General features: G+C 50.5%; 1 pseudogene; it reads left to right on the top strand.

Annotated features, from left to right (window-relative positions):
* Positions 1-3,220: 3,220 nt before the first annotated feature.
* LOC100057776 (HLA class I histocompatibility antigen, alpha chain G-like) lies at positions 3,221-5,796 on the top strand (annotated as a pseudogene).
* Positions 5,797-11,174: the final 5,378 nt, after the last annotated feature.

Here is an 11,174-nt window from a genome sequence, read left to right as displayed (position 1 = left end):
TTGATACTCCTCCCTTCTAGAGGTGGAGCTCAATTCCCTCCTTTTGAGTGTGGGCTGCACTTAATGACTCATTGCTAACTGGTAGAGTAAGGCTGATGGAATGACGTGTGACTCTGGGTCTAGGACATCAAATACATGGTAGCTTCCATCTTGGTTGCTCTCTCTCTTGGATTACTTGCTTTGAGAGAAGCAAGCTATGTAGTCATCAGCCACCTTGTGGAAAAGTCGACATGGCTAGGAATTGAGACCTCCTGGGACCATCCAGCAAGGAACTGAGTCCTGTTCCACCAGCCATGAGTGAGCCATGTTTCATGGGAATGTCCCAGCCTCTCTCTCAACCTTGAGAGAGGCCCTGAGCCAGAAGCACCCAGGTAAACCTCTCCTGGATTGCTGACTCTGGGAAATTGTGGGAGATAATACCTGTTTGTTGTTTTGAGCTGCTAAATTTTGGGTAATTTCTTATCCTGCAGTACATAACTCATACTCAGTCCAAAGAGAGAGTGAATTATTGCACTTTAACTTTTGCTTGCTGTAAATTAATTACACTAGTTCCCCCTTATCTGCACTTTTGTTTTCCACGGTTTCAGTTACCTGCTGTCAACTGTAGTCTGAAAATATTAAATGGAAAATTCCAGAAATAAACAGTTCATATATGTTAAATTGCATGCCATTTTGAGTAGCTTGATGACATCTTGCAGCATCCTGCTCTGTCCTGCCTGGGATGTGAGTCATCCCTTTGTCCAGTGTATCCACAATGTGTATGCTATCTGCCCATTACTCACTTAGTAGCCGTCTCAGTTATCAGATCAACTGTCCTGGTATCATAGTGCCTGTGTTCAAGCAAACCTTGTTCTACTTCATAATGGCCCAAAAGTACAAAAGTATGCATAGGAAAAAACACAGTATATAGGGTTTGATACTATCCCCGGTTTCAGGCATCCACTGGGGGTCTTGGAAGGTATCCTTGTGGATAAGCGGGACGACTGTATTAAATATTAAACCCATCATTTGGTTTTAAGATTTAAGAAGAATTTCTCTGGTTAATAAACAGGGTGCATTTTATTACCATTCGCAACAATCTATTTATTTGAAATTCAATTTCCAACCATGACCCAATGAAACACAAAGGAAGAACCAGGCTGCGCTCGGCTGATTCCATGATGGTCCACAACAACCTCCTTCTGGTTACTCTCCTTCCCCCCAGTTATCCAACCAAACACTAACATAGATGCTGCTGAGAAGGGATTTTGCCGATGTAACTAAGATCTCAAATCAGTTGATCTGAAGACAAGGGGATTGTCCTGGGTGGGACTGTCCCAATCAGGTGAGCCCTTAAAAGCACCGGGTTCTTCCTGAGCAAAGAGATTCAAAGGTGAAAGAGATTCAACGTGAGGGAGTTTCTCCATTGTGGGCTTTGAACATGGAAGCCGCATGGCAAAGAATGCTGGTGACCAGTAGGTGTTGGGAACAGCCCTGCTCTGGCTCCTCGCTGACAGTTGTCAAGGAAAGAGGGTCCTCAGCCCTACAACTGGAAAAAAGTGAGTTCTGCTAACAAGCTGTGTATACGCTTAGAGCAGGATCCTGAGCTCAAGATGAGAACACAGCTTTGTGAGACCCTGAACAGAGAAGCCACACACACCACGCATGGATTTCTGACTAAGGAATTGTAAGCAAATAAGTGGGTGTTGTTTTGAACGACTAAGTCGTGGTTTTGTTACCCAGTAACAGAAACTAATATGCAAGCTCACCGTGCAACAGATAAGCGTATAGCACTTTTTCCAGTGGAATGAATTTATGAACTGATAAGCATGCTAGTCCCATAAAATAAAATCTTTCCAAATTTTTTTCTATTTTTCATTTTATCATTTTGAATAACATAATTAAATTTTAATACAATCATATTAATTTATTCAACGACAGCTTATTTAATCCCTACTATGTACAAGAATGGCTGTATATGCTGCGGATACAGGTTTGGCCTGAACAGCCCAAAGCCCCTGTGCTCATGTGTCTTACATTCTAGAGGCTTCCCAAGAGTGAGACGGAGCCATTGGGGTGTTTTAGTGAAGAAATGACACATCCTGACTCACACTAGCAGGACCCCTGACCCCTGTGGGGAGAATAGTCCATGGGTGGCAGGTGCCACAGTTTAGGCCTGAGAGGGTGGTGGAGACGAAGGGGAGAAAAAGGGTGAGAGGGACAGAGAGTAGAGCTGGAGAAACAGGCATAGGAAAAGAAGCAGAGGGAAAGAATTCTAAAGCAGTGGAATCCTCAGATTTAAGCATACGTATTGTTTCATGGATCTTTGGTAAATATATCTACAAGCCCAGCAGGGTAGCCTTTGCATTTGGTGTTTACTATATTCTGTGGGGCTGCCTAAACACTAATGCCCCTTATGTTAATCAGTTTAAAAAATAAGTGTCCCAATAAAATATTCACACTGCTCAGATGTGAATAACTCATAAAAAGAGGCAGTGCAGGGGCTCTGGTGAATGGCATTCTGACTGCACGAGCACTTGCAACTTTGAGAAAATTACCCACAGTAACAAACTGTGCCTCTTTGTACTGAGGACATGTCAGGGACTCACAGGGACAAACGAGGGAATGAAGATCATTTTGAAATACAACAACCTGGAGTCACAGATATACTGACTGGAAAGTAACAGGAGCTTTGTGAGTCTGACTGCAGGGCTGTGCAGAGACATTTCTGTACGAAGGGGCCCAAATCACTGTTTTTACAGATGAGATTCCTGATGTTCAGGGTTTTCAAGATCGTGTTACCCACTGTAGTTAATAAACCAAAGGGAACCTGTTCTCCATGAGAACCTCTATCTGGTGTTTTCAGGCACAACTTCTCCAGGTTTAAAGAGAAGATCCCAGTCCCTCCCCCTCCATTCCCAGGGCAAGCTCACTCTCTGACATCAAGTCCTCTGGGGGTGAGTTTTCTTCTAGAAGAGTCCAGGGGAGAGGTCAGGGGTGGGAGGCAGGGAGTCCATTTCAGGGAGAGGGATTCCAGTAAGAGGAGGAAAAGGGGCTGAGTCCAGCCTGGGGGTCTCTCCCTCGTTTCCTCAAACAGCCCCCGGGCCAGGACTCAGGGAGACGGTGTGACAAAGAGCTCTCGGTGCAGGAGGAGAGGGGTCAGGGAAAGTCCCAGGTCCCCGGACGTGGCTCTCAGGGTCCCAGGTCCGAGGGCAGAGTCTGGGGCGGGGAAGCTCGGTGTTGGGGAGTCCCCGTCTCCCTGAGATTCACTGCTCCCTCTCACAACCTGTGTCAGCTCCTCCTGCCTGGAGACTCATGACGCGACCCCAGTTGTCACTCCCATTGCGTGTCCGTTTTCTAGGGAAGCCCATCAGCGTGTCTGTCATTCCTGGTTATAAAGTCTCCACCACCCTCCGGGGCTCAGATTCTCCTCAGATTCTAAGAATAAGGGTCATGGCACCCGGAACCCTCCTCTTGCTTCTTTCGGGGGCGCTGACCCTGACAGAGACCTGGGCTGGTGAGTGCGGGGTGGGAGGAAACGGCCTCTGCGGCGAGCGGAGCGAGGGGACCACGCGACGGGGTCGCAGGACCCCCGGGGAAGGCGTGTCACCGCGGACCCAGGCCCAGACCCCCGACCTGGGCCTCAACTATCCTGAGTCCTCCCTTCTCTTGTCCCGCCGCCTTCCCGCCCCGAGTCCCCGCGCTTCTCCGTCCGCCGCCCCTTTTCCGTCTCACGACCCCATCACCCTCCGACCCGGGACCCGCGCAGGCAGGAGGGTCGGCCGGCTCTCAGCTCCTCCCCGCCCCCAGGCTCCCACTCCATGAGGTATTTCTACACCGCCGTGTCCCGGCCCCGGCCGCGGGGAGCCCCGCTTCATCGCCGTCGGCTACGTGGACGACACGCAGTTCGTGGGGTTCGACAGCGACGCCGAGAATCCGAGGATGGAGCCGCGGGCGCCGTGGATGGAGCAGGAGGGGCCGGAGTATTGGGAGCAGCAGACGCAGGGCATCAAGGGCACCGCACAGAATTTCCGAGTGAACCTGAACACCCTGCGCGGCTACTACAACCAGAGCGAGGCCGGTGAGCGACGCGGGCCCGGGCCCCGGTCCCGACCCCCCATGCCCACTGACGGGCTGGGGTCTCCCCGAGTCTCCGGGTCCGAGATTCACCCCGAGGCTGCGGGACCCGCGCGGCCCCCTACCCAGGAAGAGCCGGCGGGGACTTTCCTGCGATTCCATTTTCAGTTTAGGTTTAATCTCTGCGGGGGGAGGGGCGTGGCCAAGGCTGACCTCGGGGTGGGGTCAGGGTCTCACACCCTCCAGAGGATGTATGGCTGCGACGTGGGGCCGGACGGGCGCCTCCTCCGCGGGTACTGGCAGGAAGGCTACGATGGCGCCTATTACATCGCCCTGAACGAGGACCTGCGCTCCTGGACCGCGGCGGACACGGCGGCTCAGATCACCTGGCGCAAGTGGGAGGCGGCTGGTGTGGCGGAGCAGCGCAGGAACTACCTGGAGGGCACGTGCCTGGGGTGTCTCCTCAGATACCTGGAGATCGGGAAGGAGACGCTGCAGCGCGCAGGTAGGAGGGGCGGTGGGGACCCCTGATCTTCCCTTGGGCTGAGCCTGCCATCCCGCAGAGAGAGGAGGGAAATGGGATCAACACCAGAATGTGCCCAGCCCATGGGTCGGGAGACTGAGTCGACCAGGGTTTTCAGATCCAGTGGCAAAGAGTGACTCCCCAAAGGGCTTGCCTTTATCTCAGGGACGTTAAAAGGTCCAGTCTTTCCAGGGATGGAAGAGGAAGCTATCTCTGAAATAACTGACAAGTGGTTCCCTTTGGCTCTGGCAGCAGCTCTGGAACTCTGTCTCTCAGGCCTTGTTCTAGGCCCCACACCCTGACCGTGTTTGAGGTGTGACCAGGTTTTCTGAGTCATTTCGCCTCCACCCACGTCAGGACCAGAAATCCCTTTACTCCTCTTCAGAGACCTGCCTCCTAGCCTGGGCTGACTCACTCTAATTCCAGAAATTTCCAAGGACTGGAGCTTATTTCAGGTTCCTGTGTCCAGGCTGGTGTCTGGGTTTTGTGATCCCTTGCCTCACTCCAGTTGTCCTGTGCATTCTCAGGATGGTCACATGAGTGCTGCTTCGGTGGCCCAAACGGATGCAAAGTTCCTGAATTTTCTGATCTTTCTCCTTAGATCCCCCAAAGACACATGTGACCCACAACCCCATCTCTGACCATGAGGTCACCCTGTGGTGCTGGGTCCTGGGCTTCTACCCTGCGGAGATCGCCCTGACCTGGCAGCGTGATGGGGAGAACGTGACCCAGGACACAGAGCTTGCGGAGACCAGGCCTGCAGGGGACGGGACCTTCCAGAAGTGGGCGGCTGTGGTGGTGCCTTCTGGAGAGGAGCAGAGATACACACGCCATGTGCAGCATGAGGGCCTGCCTGAGCCTGTGACCCTGAGATGGGGTAAGGAGGGAGCCGTGGGCTCAGAGCCTCTTCTCAGGGAAATCAGGAGCCCTTCTGGAGACCTTCAGTAGGGTCAGGGTTTCCTTCCCTTCCCAGAGCCCCCTCCTACATCCACCATCCCCTTTGTGGGCATCATTGTTGGCCTGCTTCTCCTTGGAGCTGTGGTGGCTGGAGTTGTGATCTGGAGGAAGAAGCACTGAGGTAGGGAAGGGGTGTGGTCTGAGATTTCTTGTCCCACAGGGGTGTTTCAAGCCCAGGTAGAAGTTTGTCCTGCCTGGTTAATGAGCAGTCCCATCCACAAGCACCTGTCCTTTCCTAGTCTGGGACCCTGTTTGCTAACGCTTACTCTTTAGTAAAGTACTTGTGAGAATGAAGGACAAATTTATCACCTTGATGGATCTGGTGATGGGGACCTGAATCCCAACAGTCAGAGGACAGAGGAGAAGGTGAGGGGAAGTCACAGGTCACAGATCACGAGGGTGGTTGGTCTAGTCTCCACACATGTGCTTCCCTCATGTTTCCTGATCCTGCCCTGGGTCTGTAATCACAGTTCTGGAAACTTCTCTGGGGTCCAGGACTAGGGGGTTCCTTTAGGACCTCATGGCCCTGCCTCCTCCCTGGTTTCTCACAGGATGTTTTCTTCCCATAGGTGAGAAAGGAAGGGGCTATGCTCAGGCTGCAAGTAAGGATGGAGTGAGTGTGTTGCCTGAGACCCTTTGATAGTCTCATGAGCCCATGGGGGAGCTCACCCACCCCAGAGTTCCTCCTTTAATCTCATCTCCTCTGTGCTCTGAATATGTTCTGTTTTGTTCTACTCCAGGCAGTGACAGTGCCCAGGGCTCTGATGTGTCTCTCAAGGCAGGTGACACTCTGGAGGCCTGAAGTGGGGAGATGTTGGGGTGGAGGGGCCTGGACTAGGTTATGGAGACTCTTTGATTGGGACATTCTGAGCATGTGGTGGGCTGTTCAGAATGCCACTAATTATAGCGAGTGACTTAAATTATTCATAATTGTTTTCTTCTATAGCGTGAAACAGCTGCCTTGTCCGGGACAGAGTGATGCAAGATTTGTTCTTGTCCCACCCCCCCCCCCCATTGTGAATTCGGGAAACTCTGACTTCTCATTCTGCCAAGGGCATCTGAGGGTGTCTGTGTTCCTGTTAGCGTAATGTGAGGAGATGGGAAGACTGGTCTCCCCCGTGACCCCCTCCCACACTGCCCTGTGTTCTGTCCCCTGACTGACTTTACTGTTCCAGCAGAGATGGGGCTGGTTCCATCCCTGTCTTTACTTCGTGTTGCCCTGACTTGCAGCTTCTTCCTTCCTTATTGAAAATAAACATCTGGATATGAACTTGTTTTTTCAGATTCTTCCCATGAAGGACTGATGGGTTAATTAAAGGAGAAGATTCCTAAAATTTGAGAGGGGAAATAAATGGAGGCTCTGAGAACCTTCCAGAATCTGCCTGTTCGCTGTGGTGAGTCTGTGGCAGGTGGGGACAGGAGAAGGCTGTGAGGAGCTGAGCGTAAGACTGAGGCCTGTGCCCAGTCGATGTTCAGTGTATTGTGGCCTTTGATGTGGTGAGTCCTTGGTGCGGACACCTTCTCTGCTTCCTTGTCCTTGTCCTTTCAGGAGAATCTTGTCCCAGCAGGACCTATGATCACAGGGATTTGGACATCACCTGGGCCTTGTGTCTCCAGGACCGCGTGCAGGGCGGGCTTCGTGTGGCTGGGTCAGCCTGGGCTCAGGCCTGGGTCCGGCCCTCAGCCCCACTTTTGGGTGTGTATTTGTTGTTCCTTTGTTTCTGTAGTGGCTTGTGCCTGTTCTTGGTCTTCTGTATAAGTTCTGGTCATTCTCCTCTGGGTGTCCCCCATCTCTGACAGCAGCAGGAGTCATTTGGTCTGTCATTGTCCCCAAAAGGCTAGATGGCCCTGCACACGGGCACCTGTGCTGTCCAGAGATGAATTTTCAAACTTGTCCAGTTCTGTTCTCTTTCTAGGGCTTGATTGTCATTTCCCTCTTTCCCCAACCTTCTCAAGGGAGCCAGATTCTGGAATTAGAGAGGAGGGATCCCACAAATCTCATCCTAGGCAAGTTCCTGTTGGAATTCTACTCTGCGGCCTGCTCTCCCTCCCTGCCCTTAGCGCTGGTTCCCCCAGTGCTGGCTCTAGTCTGAACTCACAATGTATAAAGCAGAGTCTAGGTTCATACTTGGTTGTACAATAGGACTGAAGTGAAGGATCATTGTTTTCTGAAGAGAGAAATGTAATTGTGTGCTGGGGTGTGCAGGAGGGGTGTTGTGGGAAGGAGAGATGGAGGGAGGGAGAGGGGAGAGCAGCACTGGTGAGAAAAGTACAGGTGGCATTGATGTCAGAGTGCTTGGACATTGTGCTGTAGCTGCCACAAAACAAAATGTGGCCTCAGGCTACCTTGTTAAAGATGCTGTGTCTAGCAAAGGGAGATGCTGTACACTGAACAGTCATTCAGCTGATACTGGTTGTGTGCTGGATGTGTAACATACTATTTTTGTATCTGGGTAACATCATTGAAGTAAAAACAGAAAAATCGCTGGCCTTTTGGAGCATATGTTGTAGTGGGAAGAGACAGACTATACACCGTAAGCACAGTGAATCAGGACAGTGTTCATGTTAGAAGGTGGTAAGTGCTGTGGAAACAATGCAGTGGGGAAGGCCATCCAGAGGATGCGGATGGAGACTGGGCCAATGGCTGTTTTAATTTTGGGGGTCGCTGTGGCCCTCCCTGGGAAGGTGACTTTGAGGAAAGAGGTGAGGACAGGAGGAATTATCCACGAGGATGCCTGGGGGAGGTTCTTTCCGTGCAGGGGAACCCCACTGCAAAAGCTCTAGAGCAGGAGTGTGTGTGTTCTGGGATGAGCGAGGAGGCTAGTGTGGCTGGAGCAGGCAGCTATCGAGATGAGACAGAGGTGCGGCCAGACCACGTAGACTTGGAGGATGTCAGACGGGTTCTGGTCTTTGGTCTGAGTGAGTTGGGGAGTTACATGACAGTTTAGAGCAGGAGAGGGACGTGGTACGACTTCTCCTTTAAAGGATCACTGTGGCTGCTGTGCTGAGAGCAGAACTGGGAGGCAAAGGGTGAGGGAGGCCCTGGGGAAGCAGCAGGAACCAGGGCAGGGTTCCAGGCTGGAGGAGGCCACGGCTTCCACTGCTGTGAGCGGTGGAAAGAGTGGGAAGTGACTGGATCTGGATACATTCTGAACATGGACTTTGCAGCATTTCCTAATGGATTAATCGGGAATGAGAAAGAGGAGTCAAGGAGGACACCCCAATTTTGGACTGTGCGAGTAGAAAGATGGAGTTGCTGTCAGCAAAGGTGGGGAAGATTCTGGAAGGAGCATATTTATAGGCATTCACATTAAGAAATGTTGGAGCTGAGATGTCTATTAGAAATGCAAGTAAGATAGCAGATTGGCAGTTGGACTGTTGAGTCTGGAGATTAGGAGAAATATCTGAGCTGGATAAATAGATCTGGGTGGTGATACCATATAAACGATATTTAAAGCCTTGAGAACAGATGAGGTCACCAAGGGAATGATGGCTAGAAGGCAAAGGAACAAGGACTGAACCCTGGATCCTCCAGTGCTAAGGGATCTGATCCGACTACATACCCAGGGTAGATTACACACTTCTAGTTCCATGTCTAGAAGGCATGGAGACCAGAATCCCAAACTTTCCTGTGCATAGGAATCCTCTGGACATCTCATTAAGATTCAGAGAATCTTGACTAGAGCATGAAAGTCTGTATTTATAACAAGGTTGGTACTGATGCGGTCTTCAGACCAGACGGGCTGGCCCAGTGTCACAGAGGTTAAGTTCGCATGGTCTGCTTCGGTGGCCTGGCATTCCTGGGTTTGGATTCTGGACCCAGACTGACACACCACTCATCAAGCCATGCTGTGGCAGTGTCCCACATATAAAATAGAGGAAGATTGGCAGATTGGCGGAGACATTAGCTCAGGAACAATCTTCCTCACCAAAAAAAAAAGTAACGTAGATCAGGATTCCCTCATAGCTGGGCATCAGCCTTACCTGTAGGTCTTGTTAATTAAGCAATTCCTTGGTCTTGTGCCTAATGTTCTGAGATGGTGGGTCTGGGGAGAGGCCTGAGTATTTTTTAAGAAATCCCACAGCACTGCTAGTGCTCAGCCCTCATCACTGGGGTCTTTCTGGTGACCAGCCCCCATCCTGAAGCTATCTGGGACTCCTCAGACATCTCATTAGCATATGACACTCACTCATCACTCAGGAGATTCCAAGGGTTTTAGGAGCTCTGTGCCAGGAACCAGGGACAAAGACTAAATATTTTTTGATTATACTACAGGCTACTCTCTGGTCTTTGACCACAGATCCCTTATAGCAAAAGGAGCATAACGCTTAGAAGATGCTGGCAAATTTCTGGTTCCCATTCAGTCATGAACAATTAGTCCAGTCCCTCATCCTCTTGTATGAGAATGTCTCCCAGGGTGAGGTCACTCAGGTTTGCAGGCTTCCATTTGATCTTGTCAGGTTCCAGAAGCAGAAATAGTCTCAGCAATATATGGCTACACCTTTTCAGGCATCTGGATAATTGGGCTAAGAGACAATGTCATCTGTTGCTCAGGCCTCTTTTGAGGTGTTAATGTAATACTGTGTTTCTCTCATTACAGAACACATTTATTCATTGCTTTACCTCAGCTGCTATTTTTCCTTCTCTCCGTTTATACCTAACCTTTCCACCTTTGGAAGGGACATTAGGTTTGGCTGCGGTGCTGGGCTAGACGCAGGCAGCAATAATAGTGTAGCAGTCCCTCCTCCTCAGTGCGCTCCCATTCATAGAGGAGTCACATAGGTACAGAGCCAGTGGGCTAACTGACCACCAGGCAATATAGCTGCATTCACTGTCAGCCCTGATTTTGCCAGATGGGGTGAAGGCACTCTCTGCCCCTTCAGGCCCTTAGGAATTCTGACACAGGGGTTTAAAAATATAGTTACAGTTTCTTGCTTAGGAATCATTCCTGTTTTTGGCACTTGTGAGCATCCCTGACCTGAGACTGATGAGGATTTTTAGGCTGCTTAATTTTAAAACTATAGATGAGAAGCAGGCTCAGGCGAGTGGAATTTGCTTGCCCCTTTGTTGGGAAACATTTACATTTCTAAGGGAAACCTCTATCTGTAAAGATGCCTCCCTCTCTGTGCCAGGAAGAAGGAGGATGGCCTTATCTCTAGAAACTCTTAATGCCAGAGGGAAGAATTTAAGTTGTTTATTGTCTGGCAACCTCATGTAACTGACCGCCCCCCCCACCCCCCCCCCCCCCAAATCCTCCTTTATCTTTAGCTGAGGATAAAATTCAAGTGGTGACTTCTGCCATTTACTCAATCCGGTTTGATTCTTATCTAAAATTTGTGGGACTGCCAAATGGCTGGACCCTAGGGGCACTGACACCATTTCAACTTTTTTACATATTCTTTGTCTTGTAAAGAAATAACTCACATACCTATGCCTTAAATTTAGCCTTAATCTCTACCCAACTTTGCAGCAGAAGCAGCAGCAGCAACATGCCAGCATCATCTCTGACTGCCCATGGGCCCTGTCCCCACGCAGAAGCTCTGCCTGCTCATGGGTCCTGTCCCCATGCTATTCTATACTATTCTGTAAATAAAAGAGCACTACTGCTAGATCTTAAGAGTCTAAGAAATCTTTCTT

This window comes from Equus caballus, chromosome 20, assembly GCF_041296265.1.
Source record: "Equus caballus isolate H_3958 breed thoroughbred chromosome 20, TB-T2T, whole genome shotgun sequence".
NCBI lineage: Eukaryota > Metazoa > Chordata > Mammalia > Perissodactyla > Equidae > Equus > Equus caballus.
This window is presented reverse-complemented; position numbering and strand designations above follow the sequence as displayed.